Source organism: Danio rerio, chromosome 21, assembly GCF_052040795.2.
Source record: "Danio rerio strain M-AB ecotype USA chromosome 21, GRCz13ab, whole genome shotgun sequence".
Taxonomy (NCBI): Eukaryota; Metazoa; Chordata; class Actinopteri; order Cypriniformes; family Danionidae; genus Danio; species Danio rerio.
In genome coordinates, this window is record NC_141041.1 from 18645850 (window position 1) to 18657189 (window position 11340).

General features: G+C 34.0%; 1 long non-coding RNA gene across 1 annotated transcript in view; it reads left to right on the plus strand.

Annotated features, from left to right (window-relative positions):
* The window catches only part of LOC137490590 (uncharacterized), a 67367-nt gene extending 58366 nt beyond the window's left edge, over positions 1-9001 (plus strand). The window contains exons 5-6 of the long non-coding RNA XR_015520197.1: positions 193-350; positions 7532-9001. This is a non-coding gene — a long non-coding RNA (uncharacterized LOC137490590). The remainder of the gene's footprint in view (positions 1-192; positions 351-7531) is intronic.
* Positions 9002-11340: the final 2339 nt, after the last annotated feature.

Here is an 11340-nt window from a genome sequence, read left to right on the forward strand (position 1 = left end):
TTGCAGCTCTATCAGCTCCATCCACTTCTGCAAAAATACTTAATTAGTATGCAAAACATTTCACATTCGAGAAGTCTGGTTAATATATATCACCTTAAGCAATACAAATTCAATTGTTTGATGAAAAGAAAAAGAGACAAAACTAAAAATATATATATTATTTTTTACAATGATATTTTTGGCTGAATTTAGGGCGGTATGGTGGCTCAGTGGAAGAAGAAGACTGTGGTTCGAGTCCCGCCTGGGTCAGTTGGCATTTCTGTGTGGAGTTTGCATCTTCTCCCCCTGTTGGCGTGGGTTTCCTCTGGGTGCTCTGGTTTTCCCTACAAGTCCAAAGACTTGCAGTACTGGTGAGTTGAAAAAAACTAAATTGGCAGTATGAGTGTGTGAATGAGTGTATATGAGTGTTTCCCAGTACTGGGTTGCAGCTGGAAGGGTATCCGCTGTGTAAAACATGCTAGATAAGTTGGCGGTTCATTCCGCTGTGGCGACCCCTGATGAATAGACTAAGCCGAAGGAAATTTCTGAATAATTGTTTTAATATTTTTGGTTGAATTTAATACTTAATAGAAAATAGAAAAAATGTACTAATACATTTTTCTATTCTAAATCTAATAGAAAAATGTACTTATCTAACATACAAAATGATTATACCATCTGTGAAATTCTGTGATCAACAGCTGTTTAATCGAGAGATGGTTTCAACACATTTTTAAGATTTAACATTTCTATTAACTTGTTTATAATATCTATTTTCTTTTGTCTTTGCAGTGATGACAGTACATAATATTTGATTAATTATTTCACAAGATTCTAGTATTTATTTAAAGGATTAACTAAGTTAATTAGACATGTAATTGGACAACAGTAATTTGTTCTGTAGTCAATCGGAAAAAAAAGTATCTTAAGAGGGCTAATAATAATAATTTTCCAGGCAAACTAAACAAAATAACCCCCCATAAAGCAAAAAATATTATAGGAAATACTGTGAAAATTCCTTTGCTCTGTTAAACATCACTTTAATGTTTAATGGGCAAAATTTCACAGGAGGGCTAATAATTTTGCCCTCAACTGTACGTTCAATTTAATATTAATTTACGCTCTTTTATTTCTGAAATGAAGGCCTCTTGTTATAAAGACGTTTCAAAATTACTCCTGAAGAACTAAACAAAACCCCTGATTACAACACGTCCCTCCCCTGCTTTTGAGTCAAATTTCAAACAAACGCACATGTTGGCAACAAAGCAAAGCAGTGCTCCTAAGTTTACGGTAATTACTGTACAGCAGCCGGTTCTCATGTTTGCATTAATCTTTCTGGTGGTGCTCTCTCCTCTCTTCTCTCTCCAGTAATATTCATCTGTCAGTTTTACTTCTTCTCTTTTGCTTCCCTCCTCCCTCTTCCACCTCTTCCTGGTGCCAGTCTTTAACTACTCTCCACGTTGGCCACTGCTCTGCTTGTTACAGGCCCAACACGAGTGCAAACAATCAAAGTCTTTGGGAACACTGAAATATGCATGGCTATCCGTGACAGACAGATAAAGCAGGGCAATTAGCCACGTAATCCTAGAGTGGCGCAAGGACTCGTCAGCCTCAGCTGTCCTCCCTCCTCCTTCTCTTTCCGCGCGCTACTCTCTTGCTCTCTATTAGTTAAATGTACTTTGTGTGTCGGCTCCCCATCAAATCAAGTAACACTTCCTCTAATTGGCTTATAAATTATACAGCTGAGGCAGCATTATAATTTCATCAGTGGTAAACATTGCAGGGGCAGTCGGTAAAGAATCTATCCCTCATTAATTTCTTAATTTGGGTAGATGGAACGAAGAGGGAGAGAGAGAGAGAAGTTGAGCAAGAGAAGCAGAGCGATGGAAAGGGGAGGATCGGATGAACGAAAGAAAGAAAGAAACTCGGGGATGAAGGGACGGGCACTTAAAAAAAAAAACAGGAGGATGTTGCTGGTGCTTTTGTTAATAAATGTCAGATATACAATCCGAAGGTTTTGTCGGTCGCTCTTCCCACCAAAATTCCAGGCAGTGGCTCCCTTTCCGTGACTTTTCTCACTCACGCATCGTTTTCTCCATTTTCTTTCTTTGTGTTCTTTTTTTATACCGACTTTATGAATATTTCATAGCAAAGGTCATAAATATTCATTCAAATAGCTTTGCATAGTAGTTATTACCGGTATTTCTTTTTAAAAAACAAAAATACTCATTATAAATTCTTCATACTCTTCCACCCGAAATAATTACAAGTGCAGATATTCTGAAACACACACACACACTCACGCATGCTTCCTAGAAGCGAGTTCTTTGTACTGTTGCTTTATGAAGTGGAGACAAATGAATTTACAGTTCAGTTGTAAGTTACTGACTTCGTTAGTTGCTGAGTCTCTTTAGAGACAAACAACTGGGATTTTTTTATTCTAAAGAAGATTGATTAATTTTTAGTATATAATACTATTTTGAGGATTTTGCGATGCATAATTTGCATCTAAAAGCCTACACAGAAAAAAACGTATGCCTTGTTGTAACCTTGTGTTAAGTTAAATATGGACAAATCCAATGTTAGGCTATCTTTTTTATTTCAATTTAAATGACCCTTTCTACATCAAAATTTTAACTTTTTTATCATCTGAAGCCATTTACACCATTAAATTAACAAGGATTTTATTCTCAATCTTACTATTAGAATATTTGTTAGCATTATCATTTTGTCATCATGGTTGGGTTTGTCAATCTTTAACCAAAATTGGGTTACAACATCCCAACTTATTTTTAGAGTGAACATGCTAGAAAATAGGTCATTTTTGATCCAGTTTTGGTGCAAATAAGTACAGACCTTATTGTAAAAATGGCATTTGATTCAGTGGTATTCGAATCACAATTGGGTTGAAACTGTAAAGTATTTTTTAGAGTGTTTGTTAATCCTCTACCTGCGGGACACCAGAAACTCAGCTTGGTGCGAGAGACATTTTGACGTTTTGCACCACGCTGTTTAAATAGCAAATGCATTAGTGCTCATGTTTGCGCCAACAGGCATTCTGATCTAAAAAATGAGGCGTGTTGAGGCGCAATGTTGGCGCGTTGCTATTTTGAGGAACTATACACACATGATGTACTGCAATACGTAAATATAAGTACATATGAAAAAGAATTTAAATATTGAATATATAGGATATAATAAGGATATATATAGGGTAGAATAAGGATAAATATATAGGATATAAATATAAAGGATTAAAATATTACAAACATATTATTTTTTAGCCTACATAAATACAAAACCATACTTCCATGCCTTCTTCATCTCGGAGGGCTTTTTCAGTTTATTCGTGACAATTTCATTTGTATAATATTATTATTATTAGCAGTTCTATCTATTATATGCATGTTTATGTTTGTTTTATTAAAACCAAGCTTAGATTTGTCCACATGTCAGGTTTTAGACCATATGGGGAATAGCATGTGTATTTGGATATATTAATTTGCTGGAAATTGGAACTGAATTTAGTTTTGAAACAAATCTTTGCGCTTAACAAACTAAATTAATTATTTAAAGGCTAATGGATGTTTGTGTGTACAACAAGTTTCTTTAACCACGAGAGTGAAAGTGAAAGTAAATAATGAGGAGGCTCATCTTTTATTCTCGTGCTGTAAATGCTCTGTTTACCTTTTTTCTTGCTAGTGAAACCCTCAGTTTTATTCACTTACAAAGTCTGCCATGTAAATAGCAAAAGGAGACTCCGATTGGTTTATTCTCAAAACACACTCATAACTCATTAAGACAATAAGATCAACCCTTTTAGACCCTGCGCCATGGCGCAAAGCACATTTTTTCGTCCTTATATTAGCAAAAGTGGATTCTGACACGCCCTTAATGCTTTTGCGCCCTGCGCTTTGCATTTTGTACATGGATCGTCAAAATAGAGCCCACAATGTTAAAATATGTTCATTATGAGAAGTCAAACTACAGAACTAAAAAAGATTTTTTGTAATCTCTTTAAAAATATTTGTAAGCATCACCGTTTTGTTAGCATGGTTGGGTTTGACCCAATATTGGGTTACAACATCTTAATTTTTTTAGAGCAAACACTGCAAAAAAAAAAAAAAAAAAAAAAAATGACATTCTTAGTTGTTTTTTTCTTGTTTCTAGTCCAAATATTTAAAATAATTAAAGCAAGATTTTCAAGGCAAGCAAATCAAATTGTCTTGTTTTCAGAAATAATATACCAAGATCAAGTGAGTTTTTCCTTAAAAAAGCAAAATAATGTGCCAATGGGGTAAGCAAAATAATCTTATGTCAAAAGGAAAAGCAAGATTATTTTGCTTACCCCATTGGCAGATTATTATTTATTATTTATTTTTTTTTTAGGAAAAACTCACTTAATATTGGCATATTATTTCTGAAAACAAGTCAATTTGAATTGCTTGCCTAGAAAATGCTTCTTAATATAAGATTGTTTAGATATTTGGACTTGAAACAAGCCAAAAATATCTAAGTAAGATAAGTATTTTTGTGAAGTGTACTAACAAAAAAAAAAAAAAAGAAACTTTAAGGCAGTTTTGGTTGCAGTATGAACTAACCCAATTGTTTTGTAAAAATGGTATTTGATTTAGTGGTATTTGATTGATTTCAAAATTAGGTTGAAACTGTACAGCATTCTTTACAGTGCTTGTTAATCCTCTACCTGCGGGTCACCAGAATTTCAGGTAATTTATGCGGAAACTGTCCTAATGGCATATGCTTTGAGTTGGAGTTGAATGGATCCGCGTGAGTTTGTATCCTGACTGGGTCCCATCTGTCTTCGCTCCGCTCATGCTGTAGATTTGGACTGGCTGCTTCCACCTCCTGTCAGATTAAACACGGAAACATATGAATGACTGACTGCTAACCGCTTCCATTGTCATGTCACGTTAAGTCTCCAGTTGCCGCCGTTTTGATTGCTCATTTCGACCATTTCTGGGTCTTGTGTGCAGGGCAGGTTAATCTTGACGTTGTCTGATCTTTGGGAGACATTTTTTTAAGCAATCTTCAAAATGAGAACTTCCTTGTGTCTCCGTGGTGAAAGGCAACATGAAAGGGTTCAGAAAGAGTGGGAGAATCTTCAGAGGGGAAGTTCGCAGCCGAAATGGTGTGAAATGCAAACGCCCAATGGCTTTTCTTTCATGGCTTTTATTCAATAAAACAGAGCTCTTTTTATGTAAGCCTTTTGAGTCTGACATATAACACCCACACTCAGACTGGATCAGATATGGCTTTTGCCAATGGATGAGGTTGATTATTATTAGAAATTTCTAATTTGGTAATTTATTTTAAATGATCACTGGATTTGACACAATCATCTACGTAGATTTGAACTATTATATTAGTTTTAAAATAAATCGCTGCTAGGCATGTGATGGTATTACATTTTTATGGCACAATACTAGCTGAATATTTTATAATACCACATTCTAATAAATTACAAAAAAACAGAGTTAAAGCTGCAGCAGGGGTTTGCCTTCAGAAGCAGTTTTTGTTGTGCTGGTTGAAAGTCCCTTCACATTATAATATTAATAATTAAAGTAAATGAATTTATATGTATTTTTAAATTCTGGGTAAGGCATAGGCGTCACGGTGGTGCAGTGGGTAGCACAATCGTCTCACAGCAAGAAGGTCACTGGTTCAAGCCTCGGCTGGGTCAGTTGGTATTTCTGTGTGGAGTTTGCATGTTCTTGCCATGTTCACGTGGGTTTCCTCCGGGTGCTCCGGTTTCCCCCACAAGTCCAAAAACATGTGGTATAGGTGAATTGGGTAAGCTAAATTGTTCGTAGTGTATGTGTGTGAATGAGTGTGTATAGATGTTACTGGGTTGCAGCTGGAAAGGCATCCGCTTCTTAAAAACGTGCTGGATAAGTTGGCGGTTCATTCCGCTGTGGCGACCCCAGATTAATAAAAGGACTAAGCCGATAAGAAAATGAATAAATGAATGGGTAAGCATAAGAATAAAAAATATTTGTCCAATTAAAAATTCTTGGGCCAATAATTCTGATAAGTAGCCCAAACTGTCTGTCAACAAATGTAGATTTGTACACCGGAGCATCCTTGTTCACACAGACTGATTCGCCATTTGCGCGTACACGTGCGCTTACGTGCACGTGAGACAGAGTGACACCAGTAAAAACAAATACTGAATCAAAATTTTTTAAAATCATGAATCAATAATGGAGTTACTTTTGCACACTGGAGGAAGGATGACACCATGACTGAAGTATTTCTTTTATTCTTTTAGACAGGTAATGTTCTGTTTTAAAACTATTTTAGTCATAAAAAGTTTATGTTGTGATTTAGTTGTTTTTCAAATGGGTTATATGCACAAAAGTGTTTTTTAGCCACTGCAATCTTACAGCGAAAGCTTGACATCACTATTTTCAGTTTCATAAGGGACCTTTTACAGCATCGATAATGTAGGTTTTTATTTAGCTAAACAACAAAACATAAGTAAACAATACTATTCCACCTAGCCTGCTTTACTGAGGTGGAGTTGGTTTTATATTCACTTTGGTTCATTTTTGAACAATGAAAGCCTGTCACGCACTCCTTAAATTGTTTACCATGCTACTTTACCATAAAGTTTTCTAACTGGTGCACATTAGTGTTTCTGGAGGCATGGCTTTGGCCAGCAGGGGAGGTGTGTGCCAGCAGAGGACTGTGTTTTCAAAGCTACTTTGCAAACGGATAGCATTTTGGCAGATCGACTACTGCAACTTTAACAGAGATAATTTTGTTGTCAGTATTTTTAGCAAGTTATGTGCAATTTTGTACATGATTTAAAGTGTGCTCTAAAAATTTGTTCAGAGACAGAAACGTTCACAGTATTTTCATACCTATGATAACAAAAATGTGCATATTAAATACCGCAGTGTAATTAAAATAAAACTAAAAGTGTCACTAAAATTTAAAGATTTGTTGCACTTTTTTTTTTTTTTTTCATTTTCACACCCTCATATTGTTCCACACCGGATATTTTTATGAAGACTATTTGTTCAAAAATTAAAGTTTTTTATTTATTTATTTTTTATAAAACTTTTTAATAGAAATCAAAAAATAAATACAAATGATCTCCAGTCTTCTGAAAACACCTGGTTGCTTTTTATTATGAACAGATTTAATTTAGCCTTTCATAAACACAGAAACAATGTAATAATAACTAAAAAAATAATAAAAATTGAACATACACAGAAACTCCATTCTTGGGGAACTAGAACAAACCTGATTGGTTTTTGCCAAAGCTCAGAAGAGCCGTGTGATGCATAGAAATGAACTTAATTGGTTCTCACTCTTCAAGCAAGCATTACTGAGTTTCTTTGACTAAATCTAAACACTGTAAACGTACAATGTTAAAATTCCAAAACCCACCAAACTGCAGAATTAAAAAGATTTTATTTAGAATTTATATAATTATAAGCTGCACCATTTTGGGTGATCTTTAATGGTAAGACATAAATCTCAGAAAACCTAAAGTATCTTCACTTGTGTTTCGATGTGTTTACAGCAGGGGTGCCCAAACTTTTCCTTATGAAGGAGAAAAACCAAACCTGATTAAGGATGGATGGTGGGCCAAATCAAAGGTTACAATGGGCCAACTTTGGATATCTCTGGTTTAGAACAACATGAGGAGAGCGGGTAAATGGTGACATAATTTTCATTTTCTTTTATCTGCTGCTAAGTTTACCAATCTTGCAACATTCATCTCTTTTTAATTTTTTAAATCATCATATTGTTAAAAAAAGTTAAAAAAGATATATAGAGTTCAACTCTGGCGTCTGAAATTTCCATTGAAAATTTGTATTTTTCTCAGACTTCTATGTTTATGTAGAGTTATTTTATTTTAAAGACCTTTAAAAAAGTGTATTCTTTGCAATGAACTTGAAATTATTTAAGCTACAGATTTTGCAGTTGAACTCTTCATATATAACCAAACTGGCTAATCTGTTCACCAATCTGGCAACATTCTTCTCCTTTTAATTTTGTAAATCATCATATTAATGAAAAAAATTTAAAATATATACAGACAAATTAGCAAATCTGTTTACCAACATTCATCCTTTTATTTTTTTATTAAATCATCACATTAGAAACTGGAACATAAATATGACACACACACTCACAAATGCACTCCCCTGATGCGTACCCTTATCCATGGTTGTGTGTAGCGAATGACTTTAATTAATGTTGTGGTAAGCAGAGCTCTGGTCACAGCCTTCTGCATTAGTTCCACCTGAGCTGCTCCACACCTCAGCACAAGCAGAAAGACTGACTATTGACATCACGCACTCCCTCATACGCACATATCAGACAGTCATGGGTCAGCGACTCCATCCCAGCGGGTCCATGTACCCGTTAAAGGGCCGTGTTAACAGCCTGATTTCAGAGTCTGCAGGAAAAACTCGGGGTCCCTTGACAGCCCCCAGACAGACTTAATTACTGATGAATTACTGAAGTCTGAGGGAACACTTCTACAAAGCATACTTCACACCAAATGTATTCAGCCGGGAAATTTGATGTATATACACTGCGGAGTGAAAGCGCATCAGAAAATCTAGCGCTTTAGAAGCTGGTTTCTTTCCCCCCCAGTATGAATCATAATTATGCATATATACGTATGCATATTTTTATTCAGGTTACTGCAAAACTACTTTTTAGTGTCAGAAAACTAATGAATTCTATTCATATATAATAGCTAAGAAGACTGCATAAGCATGAATAATTAAAGGATTTATACATATCCTAAAAGACAATTATACTGTATATCTTATTTTAAAGAGCACCTATTTTACCCTTTTTTCAAGATTAAAGATAAGTCTTTTGTGTCTCTGGAATGTGTGTGTAAAGTTTCAGCTCAAAACTCCCATCAGATTATTTATTATAGCTTTCAGAATATTGGAATGTTCTGCTCTGTTTGTGACAAAATACTGTAAAGTTTGTGACAAATACTGTACTACAGTAAAAACGTTCCCAATGATTATTTGATGTGGAGTTAATTCAGACCTTTCTGCATCGATGAGTGACACACAATCTCGTTACAAAGTTCACACAAAGCATCTGCGTTTAACTTTGCACTGTTTTTGCACACAAATGTGACAGGATACACATTATTATAAACTGCTCTATGGATATCCATTATGTTAATGTACAAAAAAAAAAAAACCTGATTTAATGTCCACAAACTGGGATTGAAGCTTCTTTTTTTTTTTTTTATAATTGTACTGACATGCGGCTGTGATGATACAGACAGTAAAACCAATTCATTACAAACATGCCCTGCTTTTAAAATGTGTTAAACTTGTAAAGCTCATTCTTGATCACATTTGATGATGATTGATGATCACAGAAAGCCGAATAGCTTAATCCCAGTGGCTTTGCGCAAGTCATGTCTTGTTGATAAGATTATAAGTGTTACTACGGACAAATGTTCATATGCAGCTGTCAATCAATTAGGTGGGCTTGGAAACCCTGCTTCTACATCACATTGCTGTGGGCCTCAAAATGGGAGGGATTTGGATACTATTTAAACATAAAAAAGAGACTCATTGTGTTTATATAACCCCAATATGACCGTGGACATACCTATACACGTCTGTCCAAACAGTTTACAAAGGATGCTTTCCATCACAGGTGCCCTTTAAATATTTGATTTATATATATTTCTCCCTGTGTTGTGTGCAATATGTTTGAACCATTTGATTTTTTTCCCCTATTTTGACTATTTAGAAAGAGAAAAAAAGACAGAAACTAGCTTGTCTCAAAATAAATTGCTTAATTTATACACATTTTAAATTCTACAGCTTAAAAGCTTAAAAAATTGTATAACTGGTTCTTTGGTATTGTTTTAAATGCATATGTATTTTAAAAAGATGTATATGTATATATCAAATATAACCATTTAGTTATAATTGTTAAATATAATTAGTTAAGTAAAACAAACACAATGATACAACATCATTTTTAACTTTTGAATTTTTTTACGAAACTATTGGGTAAAATTACATAGTATAAACATAAGTAAAATATAAGTATATAAGTGAAAAATATAAAAATTTTAAAGGTCATTTAGCTTAAAACATCATATCACTTTAGACTGTCCTCCATTTCCTGCAGCATGTTGTGATATTTTTTGAAAGATGTGATGCAGGGTATTAATGGCATTTAATCTAGCTCATTTCATCTATAGTGCCTTAAAAAAAGAGACGTATTGTCTTTATATCGACCTTATATGACTGTGGACACACTATACCTACACATAGTTCTGTCCAAACAGCTTCAAAAAGATGATTTTTATCATAGGTGCCCTTTAAATATTTGATTTAAATATATTTGTCCCTGTGTGTTTTGCGCAGTGTGTTTGAACCAATAGAAATTTTCCAGTTTGACTATTTGGAAAGAAAAACAAAACAAAAACTGAAAAAGCACAGAAACTAGCTTGTCTGAAAATAAATAATAGCTTCATTTACACACAAATAAAATCCAACAAACTAAAACTGAGTAAATTTTAATCACTGGATATTCCGTATTGTTTTAACACCATAAATTATCCCTAAAAACTATTATATTTATATATATTTTAATTATTTCTAAATGACAGAACACACAATGAAACCTCTTAGCATTTTCAACATTTCTGTTTTCCATGAAACAGTTAGTTAATATTTACTCTGTATAAATATGAAATGTATATTTAAAAATATAAGTTTCTAAGGTCATTTGGCTTAAAACAACATATTACTTTAGACTGTCCTTCATTTCCAGCAGCATGTTGTAATATCTTTTAAAAAATGAGATACAGGATATTAATGGCATTTAATCTAGCTCATTTAATCTTTAGTGCTTTATAAGTATTTAAAACAATAAATACTGCATTACATTGGTTGTAAAATCCAAAAAAACATCAAGCAGAAAAAGGTATATACACAACCCCTGGGAAAAAAAGTATAGAATCACCATTCTTGGAAAATGTTGATTCAAATATTTCATTGTGTAGAAAAAACTCAGACACATCTGTAAAAACTTTCCCACAGGAAAGACATATAATGTCAATGGGATGGCCTGCAAATAGTACAGATCTTAATCCAATTGAACATCTGTGTTGGAAATTAAAGAAAGTGGTCCATGACAAGACTCCAACCTGCAAAGCTGATCTGCAATAAGACAAAGTTGGAGACAGATAGATGAAGCATACTTTTAATGCATACCTCAGATAATTTAAGCTGTTCTCAAAAGCCAGAGTTGGTGCAACAAAGTACTAGTGGTGTTTTTATTTGGTAAGTCCATATAATTTCCTCAGATTTGTGTGATTCTGTCTCT